The following is a 6,765-nucleotide window of genomic DNA, read 5'->3' as shown; positions in this document are numbered from 1 at the left end:
TTGTTTTATGAAGTTGGATTTGCAGGATTTTTTTGAATATTGTTATAAATATTATCACTCGTGTTTTTTTAAAAAACTCTCTCTGTTGACCTGTATTTAACTTGTATGTGATGACATTGTGTGTCACTTCTGATCAGCTTTGGCTTGAAATTCATTTTTCATACCAAGATATTTTATATCTTTATCAAATATATCCGTCTAATTTGGAGTTTCTAACACTTTTAACTTCTACGGTTCCATGTTCATTTTCACTTGCTTATTGCTGTTATAAAACACAGTAATGACCTGGTGTCCTGTGACACTGCTAAACTCAATTCTTTGTCTTTGAAATATTTTTTTTTTTGTCTTCTTGAGACTGGTTCTTGCTATGCAGTTCAGGCAGGCTAATTTTCTTATATTTTGAAGACTTTCTTCTCCTATTACAATTTTGAGTCCCTTATAAAACTTGTTATATTGGCCATAAACTTAAGGACAGTGATGAATAGTTCCTCTAAACCCATGTTGCTCTTTGAAATCGTCAGTCTTAGGGTGTATGTTATCAAGCCATTAGGGAAACCAGGTTGCTCAAATTGTTTCCCATGGCTGCTGTCTGCTAGACACCACCACACAGTGCTCTTTTTTGTGCCCTTTACTTCCATGAGGCCATCTCTCTGTCTCCAACACTGATGGCATTCGTGGACTCCAACATCCCATGGGGAAGGTTGGACCCTGTTTGGTCTAGTTTACTCATATCAGACACATGGTCTTCCAAAAGGCAAACAGACAATAAAGATTTGGGGTCAATGTGTCCAGAAGAATATGCACTGCTTCAATCACTGTCACTCTCCCAAATACAACTGAAGAAAGTGGGCATTTTCAGTTATACATAAATATTTGATAGTATAGAACAATTGGGAAAATAAGGAATGAATTATTGATATTTTATCCTTGTGACTAACTCTGGACTCCAACTCATTAAACAAAAACTTATTACACATTTCCCAGGAAATTCCTATTGCAACACTATATTTTCTTGAACATTTCCATTGTTTTTGTACCAGGTATTGAACTCAGGACCTCGCGCTTGGATGGGACTGAGCCACTGAGCTATATCCCCAGGCTTGCAATGCTATGGTATCATTTCCATATCACAAATAAAGGGAACACTTACCAAGTTGCTTTACAGAATAGCAAAGACCCTTACATTTGGAATGGAAAAAAATAATCCATGTTTGATCTATATCACATAGTATCAATATCATAAAATGAAAAATATGTGTGAGGTCTATAGTTCTTCACATAAGATGTTCAAGCTCCATCAATCTTGCAAAATAGAGGAATGAAATTTCAAAAATTCATAAAGAAAACACATGTCCATTTCCTAGTCACCCAACTAGAACAAACATCAAAATGTATGGGCTGTGATTGCTCCATCTTACCCTGGCCCTTACTACTTAGAAAGCTGCCTGCTCTCCTGTAACAGAATGGCCCTCATTTCACATGAGGCAGGAGCCATGTAAGTGATGCAGCTCTTAAACACGTCCTGTTCCTGGCATGCACCTTGCCCCATTGATGGCCATGAGTAAACCTCAAGCATGGACAGGCTCTTGCTCCTCTATCAAAGCCTCTGCATATAAAAGTGGGTAGGAGGACAGATATCTCTACTGACCTTGGCCAAATGCTGCAGGCCCTCATCTTGCTGGCTTCAGCGTGGACCCTTGGACCTGACAGGAACTCATAGTGAACAAGATCACTGTTGATCCACTAGAGACCGGGTGGATCTCTAGATACTCTTCCTATAACAAATCTTTGGCAATGAATTTCCTAGAATCTCTGCAGATGAAGTGCTCCCTCCCGATGTACACCTGCATCTCACTGAGCACATCCCACATAACATACTCAGTGGCATGGTATCCTGTAATGAAGATGACACTCGGGATCGTTATCAGGAGGTCTGGTGCTGGGAATGCTGTGCTCACCACCCAACATTGCATTATAGGTGGGACCCAGCACCGGGGCAAGGACATATATGTACCCAGGGGTATCTACTTCCTTCAGAAGAATGCTAAAGATCATGTACAGTCACTCAGAGACTTTTGAAGGACAGAGGGAGTTGCTCTGGATCATCCTTGATGACTCTGGGAAGGATTTCTGACTTGGTCAGCTTCGTATTGCTGTACTTGAAGAGCAGGAAATCCACTACTTCATCTACCTTGCCATATAGGACCACATGGGGCGGGGCCTGAGGCCCATCCTGGTCCTAGGGGGTGCATGAATGCTTCTCATGTTCCCTGCTGAAGCCCTCACTGGATTGACTACGTGACTGGAGCCCATGGCAGTGTGGGGAGGGAAGACACCCTGAGGATTCTGAGGACAACTTTGTGTCCCAGCCTGAGGCACTTCTCTTAGAGTAGCAGGAATTTGAATAAGAGGAAGAGGGGGCAGAGGAAGCCATGGCTGCTACTCGCTCCCTTCAGGCTTGAGAGCCTGCACCTCCCCCAGGCCCTGACCATCTTTGTGCAGGACGGCCTCCCCCAGCCTGCTGCACTGGCTCCTCTGACCATGAAGATGTTCTGACTCTCCTTGGGGACAGCAAGAGCTTGGTGATGTGGACTCAGACACCCACAGGAGAGAGGGAGACTGTGAGAACCCGTAGCACTCTTCTAGGTCTTTGGGCCTCAGTTGCTGAAGAACCATGAGGACAATCTCACCAATATTGAAGCAGGAGCAGTAGGTGTAACTGTCATGAACTTATCTGGACACCAAGCACTTGGAAATATAAAGTGTGGCCAGACAGCTGCTGTTTCTTAAATCATGGTTGTTTTAGAAGTCAGAATCTTATAACATGTTAACAGATAATGGTAATAAAGTTTTATAGGGATAATTGGAAATCAAGAAAAAAAACAGCATTTCAGCATATAAAATATGTAGACATTATTATACTAGAATCAGTGGGGTTTTTTTTATCTCTAAAAATACATCTAAATCCCCTTATTAGTATAAAGTAACTTATCACAGAGAGGAGCTGTAGACTGTTCAGTGGGATATTTTTCTCTGTCTCTCCTGATTATAAATCTAGGTGTGAGTTCTTATCTCTTTTCTCTTTCAATAACATATGGAGAGCTGGGGATATAGCTGAGTGAAGTAAGCACTTGCCTGGCAAGCCTGAGGTCATGAGTTCAATTCCTGGTACCAAAAAAATATGTTAATAACATATGGAGTGAAGGTAACCTTTTAAAATCTTCTACCTAAAATTAGCCCCAAGTCTATAAAATAAAACCTAAAGATGACATCTTGGGGACAGATACTGAGCTACCCATCATCATTTAAAGCACACAATGTCTGTAAGAACTCCCTTGTGTGAAGCAGGAAAAGGGAGTTTTGCTGCACTTTTCTCAAAAATTTCTAAAGCTTTTCACATCTACAGATCTGTGACATGTGCCTGGCTAGCGAGGAGTGTTTTATAAGGTTTGCAGATGTCACCTTAGCAACTACAGATCAAAGACTGTTGTAGCACAATTACATACTTATTCTTCAATCAGAAGCCTGGAAATTACCCACATCATCTAACTAGCTGTCTCACATTGCATTGGAGTGTGCCTTTTGTCAAAGCAGCTGGAACATAAGTAAAGAAAGTCAGACGCTTTAGCCTGAAAAGGTTTTGCAATCATAATTACCTACAGCCTGAAAGTCACCAGTATCATACGACTTTTTTCTAATAGGTTTATATCTTTGAAGTACCCTTGGGGAACACGAATACACTTAATATGCTTTGATTTTAGCAATAATTCATATCACAGTTATTGAGATATCTTTGTATATATTCACTTATGTTTTAGAATTAAGGTAGAATTTACATTTCTTTAAAGAGATTTATAGAAAATAACTGTACTGACAAGAATTAAGGACATCATTGGAGCTCTCATAAATTAAACTGGAACTGAACTCTTTAACTAATATATAAGTATACCCCATTTATTCAACAAAATATTTGTTTAATCTAAGCCATAGATATAGATCAATTTTTTAACTGCAAGACCAAACTTAAAGAGTTGCTAAATGTTGATCATTTGATTTGTCTAAGTTCTAGATGTGTACTGTATAAAAGAGAGCACCTACCAGTTGCTTTGATATACTAAACTTTTGTAGACTGAACTCTACATTCTTTTGCTTTGTTTTGTTTTGTTTTTTGTTTTTTTTCCAGTACTGGGAATCGAACTTACAACTTTGTGCTTGCCAGGCAGGCACTGTGCTGCTGAGCTAAATCCCCAGCCCCCTACATTCTTAACTTTAAAGTTTAGACTCATGGGATATCTTTTGCTGTGATACAGATTATGTCATACACTAAGATAATAGTATTATATTTAACCAGTCATAAGCTGAGTACTGAAAATGAGTTATAAAACATTTAATCAATTATATATTATTACATATTATATATATATATATACATATATATATCAATAAAATGTTTGATGAAGTAGAACTGTATTTACAAAACCAATGTCTGATATCGTTTAGAATGGTGAAGTGAGCAGGAGCCCAGGCGGTGGAATCGGGCTTTTTCACTCTCACTCTCAGCAGTGTCCCCACTGGGCAAGTCCTGGCGGGAACCCCAGGACCCGAACATTGAGCACACGATGAGCACCTGCCTCTGGCTTGGCTCTGCTTCTCATTCAGACAGATTCCTGCTTCAGGCTCTGGGGTCGGGGCCTGGAGGGTTGTCTGTGGCCGTGGGGCAGAACGCCGCTGCGGCTTCGGTGTGGGTGTGGGGACTGAGTCCTAAGGTGGGTCAGACTCCCCTTTCTGTTGGTTTCTTGTTCTGGGACTGCAGGACAGACCCAGCACTGGTATGGCTTCTTGGCCTCAGGGGACTCATGTCCACTTAACTCTGTTCTTTCACCCCGTACAGACTTGTCCGTCTACATTTTCTCCTTGGTGCACACTGTGATAATTCATGTGAGAGCTGCAGTTGATTTCTTCAGTTCTGTCTGCTACGGAGGCTGGGATCCACGCAGAAATGTCCCTAGATTTACCAATCTAGCAAAACGTTGGATCTGTTCAAAACATAAAACAGGCAGGTACATCCTCTGTCTGTCAGTAAGAAAACCTGGTAAGAAAGCACAATTTAGTAACCGAAATAGGAAATGTTACTGAAACAGAAAAGAAATTGTGCACACAGGGCCCTGTACGTGGCAGTGTGGAAGATAGGGCAGTGTGGACATTGCAAATGAGACCGTGACCCAGAATAATCTCTTCAGGTGACTGCTGGTGGTTAGCGTGCATGTGCAGAGGCGCGCAGTTGTAAACTGTGAGGAGGAGACTTCTGAGTCCACTTGAGGATGTGTTTCAGTCTGTCTCAGTGGTGCTGTCTCCCAGGGGCCACACGTAGAGGCTCCCAGTACTGGATAAAGTGCAGTGTGAAGCTCTTCCAGCCCACCTGGAGCAAACATGGAGGAGACATCAAACACCTTGTTAACACCCTGAAGAGTTTCCAATACCCACCTGACCTACTTAATCAGTGGGCATCCCGGGAGGCCCAGAATGTTTTCTTCTATCCCGGTGGGTGTGAATGTTGATTCAAAAACTCCAGAGAGGACTTCGCCTTTGCCAAATGGTCCAGGGATTTACTTATGTCTACTTGAATCTATGAAAAAAAAATTAGAACAATTAAAGCTGCCCATGTTTAAACCAATAAAATACGTGCATTTTCACTCCCATGATGTTGAAATGAGATTTCCGGTAAGAGCTTTTTGTGGAACATTGTACAGGGATTCTGTCCATATAAACATTCCATGCATTAGCTCTCAAGCCGGGGATGATAATGAGATTCAGCTGCATACACATCTCTTCCACCATCAGTCTCACAAATAAAAGTGGGTGTGGCGTTGCTACAGAGGATTTGGCTGTTCAGTTGAGAGATGTTCATTCTGTTCCCTAAAACCTACCTGCAAACTGTGATAGATGGACAGTTTTTAGAGAAGGCCATGGGCTTGTTATGGGATAAGTTACCAGTTGTCTTTGTTTCGTGGGTTCATAAAATTATTTAAGTTGATTAGTACATGAGTGTAGTACATCATGTACACATTACTTATGGGAAGTTGGTAACATTTTCATGCATTTCCTTTCCTTCCCTTCCCCATTCCATGTATCCTTTGATTCCCATTCTTTTTTCATACATGTTTGTGTTATGTGAAGTTTGCATTCCTTGTGTGAAGTTGCTATGTGTACATAACACACCCCAATTCTTCTTTGTTCACTCGTCACTTCCTTCCCTCACCGCTCCCTGCATCTGTTCATCTACATCCTCTCTGAGGAAGACCTGTCTCCCTGCTTCCTACTAAATTTTATTTTCACCTGTATTTTTACTATAAATTTCTCAAATAAGGAAAACCAAGCAATACTTAAGCTTGTGGGTCTGATTTATCTCACTTAATGTTGTGGTCTCAGGGTGCATTCATCTTCCCACAAATGACTCAAGATACTGAAGACCCCACAGCCGATTCTAGAGATGACAGCTGTGCCCATAGTCCCAACGTAAGGAAAATGAAATGATCACTTGCTCCATGCTAAGCAAACCTCTGTGGGCCACAGGTCCTGAGAGAATTCCTTTGACTTAAAAGAAAGCACTCACTGGTCGGGAAGACTTGTGCGATGGTCCCCTTCAAAAAGCTCTCTCCACAAAGGAATTAAGGAATCTGGTGAGATACTTAGTCTGAGGAAGTAGAATTGGTGTGCAGGAAAGTGGGCACTGAGAAACAAGAGATAAAGGTGATGGGAGGAATG

The sequence above is a fragment of the Chinchilla lanigera genome, unplaced genomic scaffold (genome assembly GCF_000276665.1).
Source record: "Chinchilla lanigera isolate Chin_1 unplaced genomic scaffold, ChiLan1.0 scaffold00097, whole genome shotgun sequence".
NCBI classification, from domain to species: domain Eukaryota; kingdom Metazoa; phylum Chordata; class Mammalia; order Rodentia; family Chinchillidae; genus Chinchilla; species Chinchilla lanigera.
Note: the sequence above shows the minus strand (reverse complement) of the source record.